This window comes from Peromyscus maniculatus, chromosome 4 (assembly GCF_049852395.1).
Source record: "Peromyscus maniculatus bairdii isolate BWxNUB_F1_BW_parent chromosome 4, HU_Pman_BW_mat_3.1, whole genome shotgun sequence".
Lineage (NCBI taxonomy): Eukaryota > Metazoa > Chordata > Mammalia > Rodentia > Cricetidae > Peromyscus > Peromyscus maniculatus.
This window is the reverse complement of record NC_134855.1, coordinates 151608484-151633909: the sequence shown is the minus strand read 5'-3', so window position 1 is coordinate 151633909 and position 25426 is coordinate 151608484. Positions and strand designations below refer to the sequence as shown.

The 25426-nt window shown below is 41.2% G+C and overlaps 1 long non-coding RNA gene across 1 annotated transcript; it reads left to right on the top strand.

Annotated features, from left to right (window-relative positions):
* Positions 1-368: 368 nt before the first annotated feature.
* LOC143272794 (uncharacterized) lies at positions 369-14450 on the top strand. The gene is made up of 2 exons (XR_013050373.1): positions 369-425; positions 14250-14450. It is a non-coding gene; the product is annotated as an uncharacterized LOC143272794 (long non-coding RNA).
* Positions 14451-25426: the final 10976 nt, after the last annotated feature.

The following is a 25426-nucleotide window of genomic DNA, read 5'->3' as shown; positions in this document are numbered from 1 at the left end:
TTTAATCATGTGCATGCCCAGTTATATGAATAATATGGTAAATAGGGGAAATTCCCTACAAGTTTGAGGACAGTTTAACTTATTGTACATGCACCCAAAAACTAGCCTGGCTCACTTTGAGTGACTGCTTTTAGTTGCTGGGTTGTGTTCTAGAGTGTGTTAAGATAGACATGGGGTGCTATCAAGGTGTGGCTAAGAGGAGGAACTGTTTTCAATGCCTTAAAGTGGATGAAGTAAGACTCCACATAAGTGGCAGTCCTATGTTGCTATCAAGTTACTGAGTACATTGTTGGAAAAGGCAGTGTATGCACGGCCCAAGACAAGTGTAGTCCCAGGTTAACCAGCTGTTACTTATGTCTGCCTGCCACAGGAACACTCTGTCTGCCTTGAACCTGATGTATTGTCTCAACCAAGATCAGTATCAGGTAAGACTTCCATCCAGGGTTCTTCTTGAGAGATGAGATTTTGACTTCTGCTTCCTTACATGAGAATCTATCAGCTTCAGCTCCATTGACATTTTGAGTCAATGATTCTTTGTTAGGAGCTGGCGGTGGGTGCAGGAGTGAGCCATCCTGTATATTCTGTGGTGGTTGCACATTAGACTGCATTCTACGTGCAGGATCATCCTTTATCCAAGTCACTATAATCAGAAATGTCCTCAACATTGCCATCTGACTCTTGGGGTAGGGAATCCTCTTGCTGAGAACAACTTCTTTAAATCATTTGATCCCAGGGTAGAAAGAAAGGAAACTGGCTTCAGTCAGAGTTTTAAATCTTGCAGAGGAAACAAATCAACTTAGCATGCACAAAGGAAATTATTTAAAAAGGAAAAAAAATGTTTGAATCCTGCCCATTTCCATCAATTGCACTGTAATAGTGTAATTGACCTTATATTAACTTCCAAGGGAGGTAATAACTAGGAGGTAAATTTAGTTTGTTGTGGAAAATTCTCAAAAGACACATTTAACCACAGTAGTCGATCTAAATGACTGTATCGTTCTTAGTATAAAGAGCAAAGTAGAAATTTTCGCCCTATTACTTAATGCCCATGCCATCAGGTCCAGTTTTCTTGAGTGAGAAAATGTTCTAGTATTTGCAGGAGGAATCTAACTGTCCCCTGATTGGGTTGTGAGGATAAAATGGCACTCTGTCAATAGAATAGGTTTCTTCACATAAAATGATGAACTAGACCCAGGTGTACTAGCCTAGTTAACTGTGATAGCAAAATGTTCACAGAAGTCAACCTGGGAGAGGGTAATTTACAAAAGCACTGTGATAGAGATATTTCAGCAAACGTACAAAGCAAAACTGGATATTCTGTGTGGATACATTCATATGTAATAGACATAATGAACAAGGCATGGCATGGAATGGTGTATGCAAAAGATGAGAGTTGTTTTTGAAGATAGAAAGAAGGTGTGAAGTGATATAAAGGGAATTCAGCTGTGAATATGTAATGTTTATTGAGAGGAGAGGGTATGATAAAGGGAAAGGTGTGGATGGAGGAGGAGGAAGGCAGGAGAAAGGGAGGAAGAGAGGAAGAGAAGGGAGAAGAGAGAGAAGATAACATTCACTTCAGTATTCCTTATTTTTCATTTATTTTTGTTAAATTTTACTAAAACTAGTAAGATTGAATCCTAGAGAGTCTGATGAGCAGTTGATTGTTATTTTTACTCCAGCAAATCTTGGGGATAAACAGGGCTCTGTAATGGCCTTGGCTGTTTGGTCAAGCAGCTTGGCAAGATGACCAGCCAGTCTGTGGGACTTGGAGATGAGTTCCGAGGAGGTGAATGCAGCAGGGTCAGAAACACAAGACTCCAGTGCAAGGAGAGGAGAGCACGCGTGCTGGGTGCTGGATGGAAACGAGGACAGCCTCTCTATGTTAGAGACTGGTTCTGCTGCTCTCCCTGTCTCCCTTTGTGCTGAAGGCTGAGTCCTCAGGCCACAGCCACTGGGTAGCGATGGAAGCAGTAAAAGGTGAACACACACACACACACACACACACACACACACACACACACACACACACACTCCTAAATGCAACCCATTTAATCTGAGTCTTTTAAAAGACTTATTTTTTTTTGTTTTAAAGATATATTTTATTATTTTTAATTATGTGTATGTGTGTGCCTGTGTTGGGTTTTATAAATGTGTATACAATCATGTATGTATGTATGTATGTATGTATGTATGCAGTTGCCTGAGGAGTCCAGAAGAAGGTATTGGATCCCTGGGATGGAGTTACAGGTGACTGTAAGCCCTTAAATATGAGTGCTGGGAACAGAACTCAGTCCCCTGGAAGTGCACTTTAACTACTGAGCCATATTTTTAACCCCCATATTAGCAGATTTTGATATATTAGAAGTGGAGTAAAACTTCATTAATTTTTAAAGACAACCATCAGGCTTCTCATGAAAGTATGATTCTTAGCTAACTGAAGGACATATTTAAGTTTTTTGTTGTGCTTGTTTTGTTTTGTCATTTTTTTTTTTAAAGAAAGCTGCATACATGCTAGGACCCGAGTTTTGCTTAACCGAGAATTTTCATTTTCACAAAAGCATCAAGTTTTCTTTTCGTAGTTTCATAGTTAAATCACACACAGGATGCAACTGACTCCATTGTGCTCTGCTTAAATAGCCAGCAGAGCACAAAAGCACGAATCCGCATGGTTTGTGCGATCTCAGTTGATGAGCATCGCTGCTTTTGAAGACCATCGCTGTCTGTCTCTGCTTGGTGTTGCTCTCCAAGGAAGTCAGCTCCTTTTTATGCATAGTAGGTATATTATTGATTTACGTCAAAAACAATCCCAAAAATTGTTGTGTAAATTCTTTTGACATTAATTTTCAGTATCAGGTCAGCCCTGCCTGCAGCCAGGAAAAAGGAAGAGGAAATCCACTCAGCACCTTTGTCCTTCCTTAATCTAGTCTCTCTGGTTTGGGTACACAATCTCATTGGGACTCCCCACTCCCAGATCTCCATTCCTCTATTCTTCATTATTTCATAACAAGTCTAGGTAACTGTGGACTCTGGTTTGGCTAGGCGTATGTTTTACGACACTTACTTATTGTATAAGTCAGCTATTGCTGTATAATGACCATGAAGTCTCAGAAACACAACAAAGTAATGTATTTAGTTCCTGAGCCTGATGATTGGGCTCGGTGATCACTTAGAATATTATTCATGGTGTAATCCACCCCTAAAGCAGACGGAGATGCCAGAGACAAATGGAATCACACAAGGTGTCTTCAGGTTTCATGCTAACATGGCATGTTAACCTCACTGCCTTGTTCTATTAGCCAAAGCAAACCATGTAGCCATAATCTCTCATGGTGGTAGAGTGGGTTACTCTACTCATGAGGAAGCAGGTTGAGGGCAAGGAGTCCATGAGGTCACATCACAGATGGTGTGAGAATGGAGAGGAGTGAAGAGATTCAGCTCTCATTGCCATCTACGGTCCTGGCTGCCTCCTGCTAATGGCTGTAGGTCATTTAACTGTAACACAGATGATTTCTTCACTCCTCATTGTGGGCAGAGTGCACAGCTCACAATGTGCTCTGAGTTGCATGCTCGAACACTCCAGGTCAGGTGGCACTAACAGCCTTGTCACTTGACCCTCCATGTTGTCACTCTGAGGAGAACACTGGGGTTTGCCTACTACTGTGGCTCTTTTCTTCATAACACTTTCTATGTTTTTCCTGCAGGAGTCTCAAAACTTTTTACCTTCTGATGACCTCTTATCAAACATCTATCTTCCAGAGTGCTTTGCCTGCATCTTACTTTTAAATTACTTTTAATGACATGGATTAAGTATACATATTAGTATGGGGGCTCTGGGAGATACTTTAATACAGTGTGTGCTGATGACACCCTGTACAGCCTGCCTTCATCTACCTTTCCTGCTCCTTGTCCTTACAGATGTTCACCTTTACACCTTTACATGGAGAAGAAGGCAGGAGGTCTGGGCACCTGTTTTCAATTCCAACTGTTTCTCAGAAACACATAAATTGCACCTGAATACCTCTTTCCAGACATCCCCTTCCAGCTCAGTCCTGAGTTGACCGCTTTGGTTCTCCTTGTCCTTTGTCCTTGTCCCTAATTTTCAGAGTCTGTGTCCTCTCTCTGATTGAATAAGACAGGTTTGGTCTACCTCTTTTCTCCCATGCTGATGCCAACTTGCCTTTGAACTTCCTTTTTCATACAAAATTATCTGAGCTTTTGTACCTCTCCCCACATCTAGATCTGTCTGCAGGGTGCCTATAGATATTCAAATAGGACTTCTGGAGATCCACATCAGATGAAAAACTGCTCTCTCACCAGAGAATTATAAATCACTAACTCCTTGCCATGCATTGGGTTCAATTGAGGGACATATTGTAGATGTGGAATGGGGGGGTGGGAGTCATAAAGGATAAAATGAAAACCAATTGCCCATTTCATTCTTGTTACTTCTGTTTAATGTCTTTAGTTTTATCCACAATCTGACCTCACAAGAGTTGAATATGGAAGAAAAGTGTAGGAACTGATCCTGAGTATGGAAATAAACCAAGAATCTGGCGATTTCATGTGAACTGTGACACACATACAGCTTGTAAAAATTCCTGCTTTTTCCCTCCCCAAATGCAGGCCGGAGGGAGCAGGCCCTTCTTGTTTGCCTTAAAATGCTGACCTGGGGCTGAGAGGGGCAGTGGCCATGCTGGAAGCACAGCCTGAGGTCCAGTCTTGGAAGGGATGCAGCCCCCATGCAGAGCAACTGCAAACCAGGCCTTTGTAAGGATGCAGAAGGTCGAAGGTGTTTCAGTGTCTATGAAATCCAGGAGAAGCTGGCCACAGGGAAGAGGAAAATTAGCCTGGGTCAGCAACTCTGCTGCGTGGGGAAAGGCTGTTACTTATGTGGAGGGAAGAGAAAATTGGGAGGCATTCAGTTGATTTTGGCAAGCTCCCCATCTCTAGGAAACACAAGGTGATGTGCTAAGAAGTCAGAGCACTGGCATGATCAAAGGCAAGGCTGCTGGAATACACAGAACTCGAAAGACATCTACTTTACATCAAACTCATCTCTAACCAGAATAATTCTCCATTAGGATGGCTGGGATGCACGCTCTCCTTCTTGTATCCAGAACTCTCCAGAAATGTTCCTATCTTCACTGATAGCTCTGTCCTGAAACTCACCCCAAGGTGGTTCTCACTCTCTGTTATCTCCTTTGTGACAATTGTCCAAGTCACACCCTTATTAGTGACATTTCTGTTTCTGTCCTGTCTTAGGATGGCCAAGCAAAACTTGCTCTTATTTCGTGTCTTATTGGTTTGTTTCTTTTCATTTTGTGTATATATATTGGATGTGTGTATATACATATTCATGTGTGTAAGTATAATTATGCACATGGCATGGCTCCCGTGTGGAGATCTGAGGACAATTTTGTGTTCCCATCATTGCCTTCCACTCAGCTTGAAACAAGGTCTCTTTTCCACTGATGCAAATGCCAGGCTTCAATGTCCCAAGCCCTGTCTGTTATCTGCATTTCAGGAGGTGCTGTGACTCTCAATCTGGAGGGTGTGAGGGGTTGGAGGGTTAATTCACCAAGTCCAGCACCCAAGTGGCACTCAGTTGTACCGGGCCCCTGCTGAGTAGTTCATTTTGTAATTACATTTCTTTTTTTAAAGATTATTTGTTTATTTATTTTACATCCCAACCTCAGTTTCCCCTCCTTTTTCTCTTCCCAGTTCCTCCCTTCACCTCCGCTCTGCCTTCCTAGCCACTCCTCCTGTGTTTCTATTCAGAAAAGGACAGGTCTCCCATGGATATCAACAAAACATGGCATATCAAGTTGTATAAGACTTAAGCACCTCCCAGTGTATTAAGGCTGGGCAAGGTGACCCAGTATGAGGAATAGGGTCCCAAAAGCCAGTAAAAAAGTCAGAGACAGGCCCTGTTTCTGCTGTTAGGAGTCCCACAAGAAGACCAAGCCACACAACTGTCACATATATGCAGAGGGCCTAGGTCAATCCCATGCAGTCTATCTGGTTGTCAGTTCAGTCTCTGTGAGCTCCTGTGAGGCCAGGTTAGTTGATCCTGTGGGTTTTCTTGTGATGTCCTTGACCCACTGGCTCCTACAATCCTTCCTCCCTCTCTTCAGCAGGATTCCCTGAGCTCAGCCTAATGTTTGACTGTGGGTCTGCATCTGTTTCTACTAGTTCCTGGATGAAGCCTCTCTGATGACAATTGGGCTAGGCAACAATCTATGAGTACAGCAGAATATTGTTAGGCATCATTACAAAGACATTTTTTTCTCCAATCCTGTTTGGTTCTATCCTAGGTCTCTAGGCCACACAGCCTCTGGGTCCTGGTGCTCCAGGCAGTGTCAAGGGTGGGCCCACTATCCTGGCATGAGTCTCAGGCTTGACCAGTCATTGGTTGACTGTGGTGATATTTTATTTGTGCTTTAACAAATAAAGCTTGCCTGGGGATCAGAGGACAAAGCCAGCCACTATATTAAACATAGAGGTCAGGCAGTTGTAGCACACACCTTTAATCCTAGCATTCGGGAGGCAGAGATTCATCTGGATCTTTGTGGGTTCAAGGCCACACTGGGAACAGACCCTGGTATGGTGTCACAAACCTTTAATCCCAGCACCAGTTAACCATAGAGGTCTGGAGGTCTGTACAAAAAGGAAGTGATAGACCTGGGCAGAAAGAGGAAGTGGTGTAGCTGGACAGAGAGAGGAAGTAAGATGGCAGGGCACAGAAGTTTATATAAGATACGAGTATACAGGAAGTAGCTCTCTCCTGGGCTGAGGATTTCCTAGCGGTAAGAACTTGTGGCTGGCTTGTTCTACTCCTCTGGTCTTTCAGTTTTCACCTCAATATCTGGCTCTGGGTTTTTTTTATTAATAAGACCATTTATCAATTCGTGTTACAGTTGACCACTCCCACAATCTTTACACCACCCTTATGCCTTACAAGCCTTTCCAGCACAATCTTTAGGCAGGACAGACTGTAGGTCAAAGGTTATGGGGCTGGGTTTGTGTCCCAATCCTCCCACTGGAAGTCTGGCCTGATCACAGGCTACATATCCACTACTGCTAGGAGTCTTAGCTGGAGTCATCCTTGTAGATTCCTAGAGTTCCCCTTGTACCAGGTTTCTACCTGACCTCGAAATGCCCCATTTTCTCAGTGGGCTCTTTGAGTACTCTTCCCTCACCTCACTTCCACCTTCCCCCCCTTCCACCCATGAAATCACTTCTATTTCCCCTTCCCAGGGAGGTCCAAGTATCCCCGCTTGGGCCCTCCTTGTTACCTAGCCTCTTTGGGTCTGTGGGTTGTTATCCTTTACTTTATAGCTAATATCCACTTATGAGTGAGTGCATATCATGTTTGTCTTTCTAGGTCTGGGTAACCTCACTCTGGATGACTTTTTTTTAGTTCCATCCATTTGCCTTCAAATTTCCTGATATTATTGTTTTTAACAACTGAGTAATACTCTGTTATGTAAATGTACCACATTTTCTTTACCCATTCTTCAATTGAGGAATGTCTAGATTGTTTCCAGATTCTGGCTATTATGAATAAAGCTGCTATGAATATAGTTGAGCAAGTGTCCTTGTGGTGTGACTGAGCATCCTTTGGGTATATGCACAAGAGTGGTATAGCTGGGTCTTGAGGTAGATTAATCCCAATTTTCTGAGAAACCACCATATTGATTTCCAAAGTGTCTGTACAAGTTTATATACCCATCAGCAGTGGAGGAGTGTTCCCTTTGCTCCACATCTTTTCCAGTATGAGCTGTCACTTATGTTTTTGATCTTAGCCATTCAGACAGCTCTAAGGTAGAATCTCAGAGTCATTTTTATTTGCATTTCCCTGAAGACAAAGGACGTTGCACATTTCTTTAAGTGTTTCTTGGCATTTGAGATTCTTCTGTTGAGAATTCTCTGTTTAGTTCTGTACTTTCATTTTTTAATTGGATTATTTGTTTTGTTTTGTTTTTTAATTTTATTTTACAATACAGTTCAGTTCTACATATCAGCCATGGATTCCCTTGTTCTCCCCCCTCCCGCCCCCCTCCCCTTCCCCCAGCCTACCCCCCATTCCCACCTCCTCCAGGACAAAGCCTCCCCCGAGGACTGAGATCAACCTGGTAGACTCAGTCCAGGCAGGTCCAGTCCCCTCCTCCCAGGCCGAGCCTAGCGACCCTGTATAAGCCCCAGGTTTCAAACAGCCAACTCATGGAATGAGCACAGGACCCGGTCCCACTGCCTGGATGCCTCCCAAACAGATCAAGCCAATCAGCTCTCTCACCCATTCAGAGGGCCTGATCCAGTGGGGGGCCCCTCAACCATTGGTTTATAGTTCATGTGTTTCCATTCGTTTGGCTATTTGTCCGTGTGCTTTATCCAACCTTGGTTTCAACAATTCTCGCTCATATAAACCCTCCTCTTTCTTGCTAATAACCTAGCCATGGATCTCTGCATCCAGCTCCCTCAGTGGCTGGATGGGGTTTCTAGCATGACAATTAGGGTGTTTGGCCATCCCATCACCAGAGTAGGTCAGTTCGGGCTGTCTCTCGACCATAGACAGCAGTCTATTGTGGGGGTATCTTTGTGGATTTCTGTGGGCCTCTCTAGCACTTTGCTTCTTCCTATTCTCATATGGTCTTCATTTACCATGGTCTCCTATTCCTTGTTCTCCCTCTCTCTTCTTGATCCAGCTGGGATCTCCCGCTCCTTTAAACTCTCTTTCCCTCGACCCTCACCCTTCATTACCCCCACTCATGTCCAGGCTGTTCATATAGATCTCATCCATTTCTCCGTCATTGGGGATCCCCATGTCTTTCTTGGGGTCCTGTTTTCCAGGTAGCCTCCCTGGTGATGTGAGTAGCAGTCCAGTCATCCTTGTTCCATATCTAGTATCCACCTTACGCCTGTCAGAATGGCTAAGATCAAAAACACTGAAGACACCTTATGCTGGAGAGGATGTGGAGCTAGGGGAACTCTCCTCCACTGCTGGTTGGAATGCAAGCTTATACAACCACTTTGGAAATCAATATGACACTCTCTTAGAAAATTGGGAATCATTCTCCCCCAAGATCCAGCTATACCACTCTTGGGCATATACCCAAGAAATGCTCAATCATACCACAAGAGCACTTGCTCAGCTATGTTCATATCAGCATTGTTTGTAATAGCCAAACCTGGAAACAACCTAGATGCCCTTCAACTGAAGAATGAATAAATAAAATGTGGTACATATACACAATGGAATACTACTTAGCAGAGAGAAACAATGACATCATGAGGTTTGCAGGCAAACGGATGGATCTAGAAAAAAATCATCCTGAGTGAGGTAACCCAAACTCAGAAAGACAAACATGGTATGTACTCACTCATAGGATTACTTTTTTTATGTCTAGTTTATTGAGTTCTTTATATAGTTTGGAGATCAGCCCTCTGCCAGATGTGTGGTTTGTGAAGACCTTTTCCCATTCTGTAAGCTGCTGCTTTGTCCTATTGTTGGTGTCTTTTGCCTTACCAGAATCTTTTCAGTTTCATGAGGTATCATTTATCTTAGTGCCTGTGCTATTAGTGTTCTGTTCAGGAAGTTGTCTCCTGCGCCAATGTGTTCAAGATTATTTTGTACTTTCTCTTCTATCAGGTTCAGTGTAACTGGATTTATGTTGAGGTCTTTTATCCACTTGACTTGAGTTTGTGCAGGTTGATACATATGGATCTATTTTCATTTTCTATACCTCTACAATCAGTTCTGCCAACACAATTTGTTGAAGATGCTTTCTTTTTTCCATTGTATAATTTTGGCTTGGTTGTTAAAAATCAGGTGTCCATAGGTGTGTGGATTCACATCTGTGTCTTCCATTTGATTTCATTGTTCCACCTGTCTCTTCTTATGGCAATGCCATGCTGTTTTTACTACTATAGCTCTATAGTAGAACTTAAAATCAGGGATGTTGATACTTGTGAAATTTCTTTTATTGTATAGGATTGTTTTAGGTATTCTGAGTTTTTATTTTTCCATATGAAGTTAAGTATTGTCTTTTCTGGGTCCGTAAAGAATTGTGTTGGGATTTTAATGGGGATTTCATTGAATCTGTAGGTTGCTTTTGGTAAGATGGCCATTTTTACTATGTTAATCCTACCAATCCATGAGCATGGGAAATCTTTCTATCTTCTGATATCTTCTCCAGTTTCTTTCTTCAAAGACTTGAAGTTCTAGTCATACAGGTCTTTCACTTATTTGGTTATAATTATACCAAGATATTTATATTATTTGTAGCTATTGTGAAGGGTGTTATTTCTTTCTCAGCCCATTTATCATCTGTATATAGGAGAGCTACTGATTATTTTTTAGTTAATCTTGTACCCAATCATTTTACTAAAGGTGTTTATCAGCTGTAGGAGTTCCCTGGTAGAATTTTTGAGGTCGCTTATATATACTATCATATCGTTTGTGAATAATGATACTTTGACTTCTTCCTTTCTGATTTGTATCACCTTGATTTCCTTTGGTTGTCTTATTGTTCTAGCTAGAACTTCGTATTGAATAGTTATGGGGTGGACAGACTTGTTTTGTTCCTGATTTTACTGGAATCATTTTGATGTTCCATTTAATTTGATGTTGGCTATCAGCTTGCTATATATTACTTTTTATTATGTTTAGGTATGTCCCTTGTATCCTTGATCTCTCTCTAAGACTTTTATCATCAAGGGTTGTTGGATTTTGTCAAAGCCTGTTTTAGCATCTAATGAGATGACCATGTGGGTTTTTTTCTTTCAGTTTGTTTATATGGTGGGTTATATTAACCGAGTTTTGTATGTTGAACCACCCCTGCATCTCTGGGATGAAGCTCACTTGATCATGGTGGATGATAGTCTTGATGTGTTCTTGGATTTGGTTTGTGATTACTTTATTGAGTATTTTTGTGTCTATGTTCATGAGAGAGATTGGTCTGTAATTCCCTTTTTTTTGTTGAGTCTTCATATGGTTTGCATACCATGCTGACTGTGACCTCATAAAATGAATTTGGCGGTGGTAAATACATTTCTTTAAGGTGATTTTTAACCTAGAAATTGTTTTTCCCTCTGAGGGAAAATAATTTATTTTACTTTTTCTTCTTTTCAATGTGTTTGTGTGCATATGTGTATGCATATTCCCGTGTGTGTGTGTGTGTGTGTGTGTGTGTGTGTGTGTGTGTGTGTGCAGGTGCCCATGGAGGCCAGAGGTTTATGTCTAGAATCTTCCTCTGGTTTCCTTCCACACTTCTCCTTTAAGGCAGTATTTCTTAGGCCCAGAGTTAGCAGACGTGACTAGTCTGCCTAGTGAGCTCACATCCTGTGCTTTCCTTCCAAGACTGGAAATTCCCACCTGCATCATCTGTAAGTGTTCAGGAGATCTGAACTCCAGGCCCTGTGCTTAAGCTGCAATTGATTTAACCACTGAGGCATCTCCACAGCCCCAAATATTTAAAGTCAGCAACTGTCCTCCTCCACCCTGACTGTGTTATCCCACTGCAGGTCATGGTACCCACGGTTAGCTCATGCTTCATCATAGAATCCTAAGAATGGAAGTAGCGTTATCTTCCCAATAGTTGAGACTTTAGAGCTAATTCAAAGTGACAGCATCCATGCAATATGCCCAGAAATGACAATTTGCAAAAATAGTGAGCAACTCCAGGAGGCAGAAGGGAAACAGGAGGGCAGAAGACATATGGAGGCACTGGCAGGGAACCAGGCATCCTCTGGAGTGTGATTCCCACAAAATGAACTTGTTCTCTGCAGATCCGATGTGGTTTCCACGACTCTGAGACATGAGGCCCTCTGTGACCATGCAGAGCTCTTTTTAATGCCTTCATTAATCATATTAATTGAGTAATTGCTGAGTTCTGGGTCCACAGACCTATAAGCCTGAGCTGTCTGATCCGTGACACAAACCGCACCCATAATTCAGCTAATAAAATCACAGAGTGAGGAGAAATGGTTTCTCTAATTTGTCTCCGTGAGCTCTGGGCCTTGGCTTCAATTTGCATCCTATTGAGCAGTGGTTTTCAAATGCAAGTACACTTCCTCCAGGGGTTATGTGAAGAGAAAATGAGAAGCTAAAGGATAAACATGGCATATTAATTACTTAATTCTTTCATTCATTCGACAAACATTTATCAAGTATTTACCCTGTGGCAAGTACTGATGAGGCCCCGGGGACTCACAATGAAGACATGAGTCATGGTGCCAGTTCCCCTGTGGCCTGTGGAGTAGGTTTTGGAGGCTCTAGTTACACAAGGCAGCCTCAGCATGGATATTTACTCAAAAGCATGGAGCTGGGGAGTAGAGCACTTGCTTTGCAAACACCAAGACCTGAGTTCTGATCTCCTACATCCATATTATAAAAACCGCCTGTGGTAGCATGCAGCTGTCACCCCTGCACTGGAAAAGTGACCATGTTCTGATCCCCTCATGTACTGATCCCCGGGGTCATAGTGGGCAGCTTGTCTAGCTGATTGGTAAACTCCAGATTCTGACAGATCCTGTCTCAGAAAATTAAGGTGGAGAGCATTTGAGGAAACCTGATAGCAATCTTTGACCTCCATGTTCACACAGGTATACACATGCACCCACAACACACAGCCACACAGACATACACACATTTTGTGTGAAAATAATTCCATAAGAGTGAACCCAATTGATACTCCTACTTTATATGTTACAATACAGTGAATACACATACTGTATTGTAACCAAAGCCAAAGTGGAAGTTGCTTCTTCAGGAAAGCACATTAAGGAATAAGGTGTTCATTTGTAGGTGGGATTTTTCTTTCCAGTATTCTAGGATTTTTACTGATGAAGTTTTGGTTTTGAAAGAGACATGCCGGGAAGTGGTGGTGCACACCTTTAATCCCAGCACTCGGGAGGCAGAGCCAGGTGGATCTCTATGAGTTCGAGGCCAGCCTGGTCTACAAAGTGAATTCCAGGAAAGGCACAAAACTACACAGAGAAACCTTGTCTCAAAAAAACAAAAAAGAAAGAAAGAGAGAGACAGAGGTAGAGGATATTTGGGGAAAGGTGCACATAAGATTGGACTGATTAATAACCTGTGAGCCTTCCCCTGTGACTCCGTCCTGGTCTACCACTGTGTGTGATGACACTCCAGGCATCTTGACAGTGACTTACCTATCACTACTGTGAATATCTCAATTGGAAGCTGCTGCTTCTGGAAATCATATGTGACAGTCTTTCTCCAAATACCTTGAAGACTCCAGTGATGGTGAATCTTGATTGTTAACTTGATGGATGTCCTGGCTAGTTTTGTGTCAACTTGACACAAGGTAGACTCATCTGAAATGAGGAAACCTCAACTGAGAAACTGTCTCCATAAGACACAGGTTAAGATAGGGCATTTTCATAATATGTAATTGATGGGAGAGGGCCCAGACCATTGTGTGTTTTGCTATCCCTGGGCTCTGTAAGAAAGAAGGTTTAGCAAGCTATGGTGAACAAGGCTGCACCCATGCATAGTCCTACATCACTCCTCCATGGTCTCTGCATCACTCTCCCATTATCTCTGCATCAGCTCCTGTTGCATGTTGCTGAGTTCATGTCCTGGCTTCCTTCTATGATGAACAGTGATTTGGCTTTTTTGGAATCATAAGCCAAATAAACCTTTTCCTCCTCAAGTTGCTGTGGTCATGGTTTTTCCTCAGAGCAATAGTAACCCTAACTAGGACAATGGGATATAGAATCACCATGGGAACAAACCTAGGTGTCCAAGAGAGTTTCATGATTGGGTTAATGGAGGTTGAAAGACCCACTGTAAATGTGGTGGCATCATTGGTGGGCTGGAGTCCTAGACTGTATAATACATAATCCCTTCTCATCCAATCATTGGTATTTCATACCAGCACAGGATTAGAATTTGGTGTTGTAGTGATCTGAATTTGCTATAGTTTTTCCTTATTTAACACCAGTCTGAACTGTGTTTAATGGAGGACACTCACTGTTATAGAGCTTGTGCCTTTCAGCATCCAATTAAGATGCGCTGAATATCATCGGAATCTCATCTTTTGCCTGTGAACCAAAGAAATTCTATGCATGAAGAAATTCAATGTCAACCCAATGGTTGAAGAATTATCTGTGTTTATTGGACCAATCTTTCTCCTCAAACAACACTAGAGGTATTGCCAATAGGTGGCTTATCAGGATGCACACGTTCATCGCTTTTATCTCACCGAGCTTCTTTGTAATTGCAGAGCACAGTGGAGCTTACACCACCTGAGATGCTTTGGAGACATACAGGAGCCAGAAAGCAACAGATTTAATATGTATTCATTTTTTATATTATACACACCACCGGCAACTCTACCACAATGTTATCTCTAAGTCCTCCTGAGCCTGGGATAAACAGAAAGAGAAAGAATAAAATATTATTTGTCTATGGGCATAAAAGATCATCCTTTTGTACCTGCCCTTTATGTTTATGCCTAGTGAGAAAATTACCAGCCCATTCCTAACATTGAAATGATACATATTTCAGTAAGAAAATTGTCTCAAATAGGGAATTTCCTTAAAGAATGACTTTCATTTTATTTCATAAACATACCCACCCTGATATTGTATTACAATTTATTGGGTATGTTTAAGTCCTCATCAACAAGTATTAAATGAGATTATTGGCCACATAAAGATAAATATATATTAATACTAAAATATTCATCCTCAACTAAATTATATTTAATAATTCTGCTACTAATAGGATAGTATTTTAGCAGAACATATTTTCAGCTTTTTCAAACCCAATACCAACTATGTAAATTATATATGTGTCCCCATCTTTCCTTCCCAAACCCCTATGTTATTATCCCCGGTTTGCAAGAGAAGAAGTAGGAGTTTATGTAGCAATTGCTTCCAGAATCAGTCAGCTAGCATGGTGTGATCCCCAAATTGGAAAGCAGTTCTGTTAGATATCAGAACCATCTCATCTCCAAGTACTAGCAAACATCCCATCCATGCATTACCTGTCCAACCTGTATTCTTTAATTTTATTTGTTTGTTTTGTTTGTGAGAGGATGAATTGTTGAATATGAATTTGTATGTCGTGACCCTTGCATGGAGACCAGACAAAACCCATGGGAATTGTTTGTCTCCTTCTCTGTGTATGTCCTGGGGATTGGACTCAGGCTGTCCGTCTTGGACACAAGCACAGTTACCCACTGAGGTGTTTCTGCTGCTCTATTGAGCATGTGTTTTTGTCAATGTGTGTATTATAATCAGCTCTTGCTCCCAGGAAGGAGTGAGTGTGTATTATAACCAGCTCTTGCTCCCAGGAAGGAGTGAGGAGGGCAATATGGGGCATGACTGAAAAGCCAGCATAGTTCTTTCAAGTCATGAACAGATGAAGTCATCTTCTCACACCCAAAGCATATTCCTCTTTCTTCTAGGGAAAGAACTCTTGCTCCCTCTAGGAGACATTTATCCTCTTCTTTCCCTCTGTTCCATCTTCACTCTATGTGAGTCCAGTGGAGTCATTCAGAGTGTTGAATACTGTATCTACAATGAGCTGTTTATGGAGGAGAATGCAACCCAAACTGAGATGGTGGCCATCCTGCTTGGTGAAGGATTAAGAATGAAATACCATCTGGTTGGTTAGTAAGAGGATAGCATGCAAGTCTGGACTCATCAGTGACCCTTCTGTCATGTGTGGAAATGAAGGAATAGATCCAATATGGATGAAAACATATGTAAGATGTGGAGTGAGAAAAAAAAATTCTTCTCATCTGAGCATCCAGCCATACCATTTAATCCAGCAAGTTTAGATTTTGAGTCATTAGAGTTCAACTTTTTCATTTGCTGTTGTACATCATGAACCTGTGGAAAGTGAACTCTAGTACAAAATACAAAGTAAATTAGTTTAGCATACAAGGGTATAAATTCCTTCTCCAATGGGCAAGGTGAGCTAGTTATATGATAATGTCTCAATTGTGATGACTAGGTTCATTCATGATCTCAAACCATCAGAGATGAATAGCACATAGTTATGCTAGGAGTTTAAAAGCTGATTTCAAAATTTATTTTAAAAGATGTGTTGTAAAAAACTTAAATACAAGCACTTTTTAGAAATATTTAAGGATTGGGCTGGGGAGATAGCTCTGTGGTTAAAAGCACTTGCTACTTTGCTGGAGAACCCATGTCTTGTGGCTATAACTTCAGCTCCAGGGGATCTGATGCCTCCTTCTGGCTTCTTTTGGCACTGCATATACACACACACACACACACACACACACACACACACACACACACACATGAGTAAAAATTTAAAAACCTATTGTAAATATTTCATTTATATATATTAAGAATGTCAAGTGGTAGGTTCTGTAATAGATAACTATTTTTCCTCTATTTTACCTTCCTGTCCACTTGCTTAGGTTACCCTTACTGTGAATGCCTTAAAATATGAATATATTTATTTACACAGGGAAGTTCTGCTAAAAACAGTGCATTATTCATTTTGCTAACATTGATATATCCCTCATGGTGTCTGCTAGATAGATCCTGGAAATGATTTTAACGGTAGCTTCAAACAAAAAACAATGGAACCTCTTGCCAACTTCCTGGAGAAGCTGATTCATATATGCTGCCATGTTGGGAGATGAATACATTTGAGAAAAATTTATTCAGAATATCCATCTGAACCCACTGGATTAAAAAAATAATTCCCCAGGTTGTTCTTTGAGTCTTGCTGTGGTTACAAAAATTACATTCCAAGAAAAAGAAAACATAATGAAGGATTTACATGTAAGGGGATAAAATCACCAACACTGGAAAGCATCAATAAAACATGTCTCAAGGTAATTTACCTATCAGAGATGCACCAGAAATGTTAACTCTGATTTTTGAGGGTTTTAAAAGTTCAGAATGTTGATTGTCATTCTGCAGGTCACCCACACTATTCACATTGATAAAGACAGCTCACCTGCTAGGATTCTTAAGATCTGCCCTGTGTCAGCCAAGGGGACCAGGAAAAGGAAGACGACATTGCACACTTGTTAAAGGTCCCAATTTAGATTTCTAATCTTGGGTAAGAATATAATATATCATATATAAGAATGTATATACACACATTCAATTACAGAGTAATAATTAATGACAGGATTGAAAAGAGATGGTATTCAGCTTTAAACTTGACTGAGAAAGCATCCTATACTAAAGGAACTGGTGAAGTAATCAGCTTGCTTCTTTTTCAGATCCAAAATCTCATGTAGATCACACTTATATGGCATTGTCAAGCTACTGTCAAAGGCACTGACTTGTTTAAAGGGAACATTGGTCAGTATTGCTAGTTTTATACTTCTAATTGGGCTGTGATGTGATGTTAAAAATACTGCAATATTCAAAAGATGGAAATGACTCAGACCTTGACCACTCTGGCATTTGATGGTGTCTCCAGAAGGTCTGAACTCTCTTCACCTCCCTGACTCTCTTTTCTCCAAAGACCTCACTTCCTGCTTTCTAATTCCTGCCTTAAACTCCCATCCCGGCCCCATTATGACTTGGGTCTTTTGTGCCTTCCTTGGGGTCAAGACTCTGATTTTTCTTTATACTTTCTGCCATTTCTCCACATTATCCTTGTTGTTTATCTAAGGTGGGAGTTCCTACTACATAGCTAAAGTCTTACTGAGGCCACTTTTTGCTCTGAAAAATGAGTCAAGCTTATTTGTCTATGAAGGTATATCCTGCACCAAGCCCATTCCACATCAAATAGCAAATTCTATGCCCTCTCTTGAGTTTCTGTGGAGAGTGAAATAATTCATAGTTTCGAATTTGAGTCTCTCACCAAGACTTTGAAAATTAGCCTTGTATTTATTGGCCCTAGATACTAGTATCTCTGGTCCCTTTTGAAGAGATAAAATGACAAAAATGGTTTTTGATAAAAGTCAGGCAAAAAGGAATAATTTTATTTATTGTTTTGAAGATTCAAAGTTGCTAATGGATATGAAAAAAATACCTTATTATTTGTAGTAACAAGACCAAGTAGTGGCCTGTAGAGCCTTGAGTTCCTAATAATGGTTAGAGAAAGACAAATGTAATTCCAACTTGGTATTCATCCCAGCATCTTGAAATGGTTTCCAAGGAAAATTTTGTGATTTATTTTATTTAAATTTTTTTCATAGAGGGATTTGGAGTAAGGCTCCAGGCAAATTAAAACATGAAAAAGGAATTGCATAAAACAAACTAACACAAAAACACAGCTCCAGGGGAAATCACTTATCAGAGATGAGCTGGAGATGTCAAATCAGCCTTTTCAGAGGAAAGGCATAGGACTGCATGCAAGTCATTAAGGTTGCCAGGGCTGTTGTCAGGTGATGTCATCACAGGGGAGAGGAGGGGCTAAGCCAGAAGGAAGAAGGTGAATGGAGAAAGAAGTTTCCAAACAGAGTCCAGGAGTAGTTCCAGGAGGAGGAAATACCAGAAAACTTAGGAAGCAAATATGTCTGAAGTAGCTAGTGGCCCCTTTAGATGTTCTTGACCCTTGGAGTTCATGTAGGTACTATAGAGATAGCTCAGTCGTTAAGAACACATATTACTCTCGTGGAGGACTCCAGTTAGGGTCCCAGAACTCACATACAACTCGCAACCACCTGTAACTCAGGTTCTAGAGGATCTGATGGCCTCTATGGTCACCTGCATTCACATGCCATATCCACACCATATAGATCACATTTATATACATAATTAAAAACACTTTCCCTTGGCTTTGATGAGGAAGAGATACCTAGGCAGTTGGAGCAGTTAAATCAATCTTTATGCTCATCATATAACCCCAGTGACCATATTTATCTGCCTGGATGAGTTTACTGATTAAGAATGGAGAAAAGTCAGCTGCAAGAAAACATAGATGATATATTTCTACATGTGAATTGTAAAAGCCCAAATTGCCAACTGCTGGTTTTACATATGCCTTATGGCATAGAAAGACATGGAAGAGCATACAAGGATCCTCACACCATGTGTCCCAGCTGGGTGAGCTGGGTGGGAAAAGGAAGGAGGCAACATTGGAAATTAGTGACATAATGGGATCCTCTGACCTGTGCCAAGAGAAAATGGAGCCTTTCAGAGGAGGAAAAAGGAAACAGTGTAAACAAACATTTTGTTTGGTTTCTCCGCCTTGTTTGTGTGTTTTTACTGAGTGTCAGGACCATAGGCAAGAGCAAATAAAAGTATAGCCTTTGGAATTTCATCTGGAGAATTCCACAGCAACTGAGATCAGCCACAGGGTCCCCACTGGGCTGGGCTAGAGGGAGCCTTAGAGCAGAGACAGAAGCAAATAGAAGACTCTGTGGTGTTTATGTGCCATAGGAAGCAAGCTAAGGGAGGCTACAAGCTCTCTAGAAGGATGTGAGAACAAGGAAGAGACGCAGGACCTGGAGGAAGACCAGGATGAGGAAATGCCAAATTTGGCTGATTGTTTTGCTTGATGTCAAAACCAGACACCTCCCTGACCAGGATGGTGTTAGATATAGTCTTCTCTAACCACTCAGTTCTTTATTAACCATTACCATTCAACCATACATCGCTTCAGCAAGAAAGGAACAAAAGAGAGGGAAAAAAGAGAGAGAAGGAAGGAAGGAAGGAAGGAAGGAAGGAAGGAAGGAAGGAAGGGAGGGAGGGAGGGAGGGAGGGAGGAAGGAAGGAAGGAAGGAAGGAAGGAAGGAAGGAAGGAAGGAAGGAAGGAAGGAAGGAAGGAAGGGGAGAAAGAAAAGACATGAAGATAGAAGAATAACTACTGGGGAAGAAGTAAGATATCAGTAAGAGTAAGGGGACAAGAGAGGATAATGGGGACGATTGTGATCAAAGTACATTATATATGCATGAGATGCCATAGCCTATTATCATGTGTGATTAATAAATGTTAGTGAAAATTAGAAAGCAAAGAAGAGAGGGGAAACAGGCAGAGTGCTGGCATCCCATGATTCCTTCATGCAAGTTGGGACAGGCAAGTTTGACTTCTTTCATGACTACTGTACTCATCCAGCCAAGTCTCTCCCATCAGGTAGCTCTTCCAACCTCTAGAGACCTCCTGCACTCCTCCCCGCCATCCCTGTCCAGTCTGAGGCTGTTGTTACTCCCCAAGGGCTTCCAATTATCTATTGGTTTTTGGAGCAGGTGTTATCTATAAGGCTTCTTTGCATCAATTTGTTATAGGAAATAAGAAGGACCAATATTATTGTTTTTTAGAATCTATGGCCAAGAAGAAGATGAATCCATGCTTTCTCCATTGCATTAGACTGTATATACCCTGGCAGAGAGCTTGTTTATGGGTAACTGAGACATTCAGAGTCAATGTCCTAATAAAGCAGAGTATAAATGGTCATGAGCATCGAGCAGCTGCCTGTCCTCCATGCAGAACTCAAATGCCAGCCATGTGGCTGGGCCTCCCAACTCAGCGGCAGAGCCCTGGGATGGTAGCCCACAGGTCACCTTGGCCGGTGCTAAGCAATATTCTTGCCAAAGCTCCCCTCTGTAGGCTGAGGAAATGAGACCATTAACATCCCAAAGGGAACTGGGCCAAATACCAAAAGACACAGTTGTTCCATAAGGTTCTCAACATGGATAACTTGTGTTCTGACATGGCTTTTATAGGGAAACTATAAGATCTCCATTACTGTGAATGATTAGAGTCAAGTAGAAATTGTGGGATGTCTAAAGAGGTCTTAGTAATAGAGAAATGAGAAAGAAACATTATGATGTTTTAAAATTTAAGGATAAGCTTCCAGGGATGGGCCCACATTCACTGAGTGTACTTCCATGTACTTGGCCTTTATATTTCCAGTCACATTTAAATAAGTACACACATACATGCTTTTTTTCTAAAAAAAATCATACATTTATTCATTTGTTTAAATATTTATTGAGCATCAATTCTGTATGAAGTATCCTGCTCCACTTACTGGTACAAACAAGACAGGCACCCTCCTGGTACGTGCCAGCTGCTTAATAAACAGCAGTTTCTTTTAGGCCTCATTTGCATTTTACCCATGCATCTTTGAGCCAGTGTGTTGACCACAGTGGAAACTTCAGGCTTCCATGATGCCATCTGTTTCCCAATCGTCTCATCCATCCAAGTGTGTGGAGTCTGGTGACAGAGAGAAGAAGGCAGAGCAGAGGGAACATGGCTACTGTTCACAGTCCCCCTGACTCCACCTCAGTGCTCAGGGCTTGGTGTGTTCTCTGTACAGACAACCAGGGCTACATTACAGAATACTTAGGTCAAGCACTGAGCTAAGAACTGGATGTAGTGTGATGTCATCTGATTATTTGGGACACAATTTGGAAGGTAGGATAATGAACTGGGCTTGGAATTATCATGATTATATGCTTCATTAATTCAGAATGCAATTTACCCTGTATTGTCTAATATAAAAATAGTAAGCTAAGTTATTTCTTTTCTACCTCCTCTAGTTTTCAGTACCACCACCACTCTTAATCCATGTACACAAACTCCTTGGTGGGATGTTTAATATAAATTTTTTATTCAGGAGAACTCCAAGTGACTGACATTCCCTAAATGTCAGAACTTTGTGGAAAGTAGCATGGCTGAGGAGCTATAAGGCTAATTAAGGCTTCAGTCACAGTGTGCTCTGAGAGAAGGCACAGGAAGTCTTAATAAGAGATAAAGAGAACACCAGAAATGATCACAGTGAAACACAGAACAGTTCTTAAAGTTCCCTGTTTTAAATAAAGCAAAATTCCAGGCTTAGAAACTAGAGCATTTCTCAGCTTGGAAGAAGACAGCCATATACAATTCAATGTCTCTTTACCAACAATGTTGTTATAAACAAGATGGTCACACATGCCACACATGGCTCCGAAGTGTAGGGTGGCTAGGAAGCTTCCCACCATTGTAGGGAATTTCCCACTTCAAGGGTTTATTCTAAATCCAAAATATGTAAGTGAAATCTATAAGTCATCATTGTTTGAAGATGATGATCTCTAAGGAAGACCCAAGGGAAATCAGCAAAGAATCCATCCTCATCTTCTGAGACTGAAGCATATGCACCTTGTATACCTGGTCTTTTCTATTAGTCAGGGTTCTCTAGAGAAGCTGATAGAATGAATGTATATGTAAACGAGATTTACTAGAATGGCTTACAGGTTATATAGGTTATGGCCCAACTATTTCAACAATGGCTGCCTCATGATGGACAGTCTAAGAGCCTAGTACTTACCTAGTCAATGAGACTGGATGTCTCAGCTGGTGTTCAGTATATGCTACAATACCAAAGAAGTAGGCTCTAATGCCAGTGAAAGAATGGACTTGCCAGTGAGAGCAAGTAGACAAAGAGCAAATGCTTCCTTCTTCTGTGTCCTTTATATAAGCTGCCGGCAGAAGGTGTGACCCAGATTTAGGTGGGTCTTCCCACCTTGGTAGATCTGAATTTAGAATGGGTCTTCCCACTTGAAATGATTCAATTAAGAAAAATCTCCCACTGGTTTTTAGTTAATTCTGGGTGTAGTCAAAGTGACAACCAAGAATAGCCATCATACCTTTCTTTCAAGAGAGAGGCTGTCTGTCAACTAGATGAGCACACTGCTTGATACAAGGCCTTGCTACCCATCTTACACTCTGCGTACATTCTGTTAGTCAGCATCTAAGGGTGAAATTTGTAGCTCTGAAGTAGTTTCGGTTCAACTCATGGCATGAAAAGAAGGTTCTGTCTTGTTCCATATTTCCAGTTAAGTAAGCATGGATGCCAGGGCCAAGGGAAGGACCAAGTAAACCTGCTACAGCTTTACAGTTGGCAATTGCGGAATACACACAGACCTTGTTCTTGTGTCTGTCAGGAGTAAAGGATTCAGGCAGATTCTGAGAGTGGTGCCTTTACCTCTGTGTATGGAGTGACTTTCCTCCTTCTGGGAACCTGGACTGTGATCTGGAGAGACAGAATGTCCGTGATGCCGTGGAGATGTCTAGGAAGCTGGTGCAGATTTTTCTGTTTATGATCTAGAACAAGTAATTCTGAAGCCACAATCTTAAAAAAACAATCATATCTTGAGAGATTTTTAAATAGAAATAATCACCAGGTTCTTATGTATTTGGGGGAAGCGTTTTATTCATTACCCAACACGACAAGAATGCACTTTATGAAAGAAACTCCTGGTAGCCTGGTAAGAAAAGAGGGATTGCCCTCTAGGCTTTTGTCATCCAAGCCTGCTCTCCCTTCCTCACCATTTCCTTTCATGCTCTTCTCTTTTGTATTATGCCTGAATTTGGCACAAAATAGGTCATCAACATGCTGAGGTTAGGGGTCATTGTCTGAGTCCACTGTCCAGGGTCCACTGCCATGTGAATGTATTTCCAAAATTTTCATTTGACTCATGAATGGATTCACACTGGCACGTGTAGAATTAAATGTTTCTATTTCAATAATTTCTTGTGTTCTTGACTATAGGTTTTGAAATTGGGAGATAGACTTCACAAATGACTAAAGTTAATACTGTTGTGTAAAGTTTGATGTCTGCCCTATGTGGGGGAATACTAGTACTCCCACAATAAAGAAATGATCGATCCTATTTACCATGTACTCTGTTGCCACTTGAATCTTTACTAATATTAAACGTCTGCTTGGGTTGGAGAAATGGCTCCAGGGTTAAGAGTGTCTGCTGCTCTTGCAGACAACTGAAGTCTCCTTCCAACACTCATGTTGGGCAGCTCAAGACTACATGTGGGGATCTGACACTATCTTCTGGCCTTCAGGGGCATCTACATGGAAATGCACATAGACACCCACAAATACACATACATTAAAAACACAAACTTCTTCTCTATTGGCTTGTTCATCAAATTTCCATTTCTTTGTTACTTTATTTGGATCATTTTGGAGTCAGTTAATTGTCTTTTTAAAAATCTTGTAGTAGATGTACTTTTATTAAATATACCTCATCTTTGTAAGAGAGTTTACCCATACCATTTGTTATGTAGAATTATGATAAGGTTTGTTGTTTGGTTTTACATTTTCTTTTTTGCATTTATATATTTATTTTATGTGTATTGATGTGGGGCTGAGTGTATGTATGTGTACCACATGCAGGAGCACACAGAGGTCAGAAGAAATTATGTCTCTCTGGGACTGGCGGTTGTGAGTAGCCACAGGAACCAAACCTGGATCCCCTGTAACAATATGGCATGCTCCTAACCCATGAGCCATCTCTCCAGCCCCTAGTTTTATATTTTCTCACTGCTTCCTCTCCTCTGATTTCCATGTGTGAATCATTGCTGTTGATTATTTATAATGAGTAGCTCTATTATGAGCATGCGGTAGTTATTTTCTTACTTCTGTGATCAGGTATCTGACCAGAATTGACTGATGGGGAGCAGTTTGATTTGGTTTATAGCTGAGAAGGGATGTGGTCTATCCTGAAGGCATGGCACCAGAAACTTGAAGCGGCTGGTTATGTTGCATCTACAGTTAGGACAAGAAGGATGAATGTTTGTGCTCAGCTCTATCCGTCCTTTATATTCAGTCAGGGACTATATTCAGTTTATAAAGAGGTGTTTCCTGTATTGGGAATGGGTCTTCTCGGAAGAATTTACCCAATGTAGAAACTTCTGTCTGACATGCCCTGTCATTTCACTTCTGGATGATTCCGGATCTCATCAAGCTGATAATATTAACCATCACACTGCTTGTATTTTTAGCATTTAGTCTGGCATTGGCAAGAGCAAGTCTGTAATACTCTACATTAGGTTGGTCCTTTTAGTCAAAGGGTTTATTACATAATTATCTCCTTCTGGTACACACTATTCTTAGCACGGACTGTTAGCTTCTATTTTCTCTTTCTTATACCTCCCCATCATACCTCACCATTCAAGGTCAATTTTTGATCTATGCCCTTAGTCCTGTGTCTTGATTGATGAAGTCATGGAGTCACAATGTCATGCCTGGCTGGCTTCTATGTTTGCCTCCAATCATTTTACATTAGCACCTCCTGGTTCCAAGCCCCTAACTTTACATCATCACTCACTAAGTGAAGTGTGTTCGCCTATTACCATTTTCTAAGATTATTGGGTTCCCTAAGCCCCTGATTGCTGAAAATCACCTTCACTGGTGAGTACTGATGGGGCATGTGCTAATGCTTAAGTTAACTACATCTCTCCAAACTCAGCAGCCTGCTTTGTGTTGTAATAATTCTAAAGCTGCCTGCATTGTCTTAGTTTATTAAGTGTTTTTTCCCCTCATTAGAAGTCCTGAGATATTCTACCTCTTCTATATAATTGAAAGATGATACTCATATGTACTTTCTCATAATTCTCTGTTCTCTATCTTTTCTGAACATACAATATACTTACTGACCTTCTGACTGCAAATTCCACTAAAGCCGGGGAGACACCACTGCCCTCTCTTTAGACAGATGGAGGAGTTCTTCTTAA